Genomic DNA, 289 nt, shown 5'->3' on the forward strand with positions numbered 1-289 from the left:
CATCCAATTAAGAGCAACAACGCCGCACGACGCCACAAACACACGCATGACACCCATTCCGTTATGATCGTAATCATGAAACAGTCATGAGGTCGGTGGGGGATAGGGGGTGGGGGAGGAAGGGGGGGGGTGTAGAGGGTATTCTCACGTGGTATATCTTTTCCTTAATGAGCCATTTGTATGCAGGATTTTTGGGAAGGTGTCTATGCAAATGAGATGCAAGTTGACAGCGGCGGGTCATTTTGACAGCTTTGATGAGGCCCTCCCCCTTCTTCTTTGATTAAATTGT

Source organism: Penaeus monodon, chromosome 28 (assembly GCF_015228065.2).
Source record: "Penaeus monodon isolate SGIC_2016 chromosome 28, NSTDA_Pmon_1, whole genome shotgun sequence".
NCBI lineage: Eukaryota > Metazoa > Arthropoda > Malacostraca > Decapoda > Penaeidae > Penaeus > Penaeus monodon.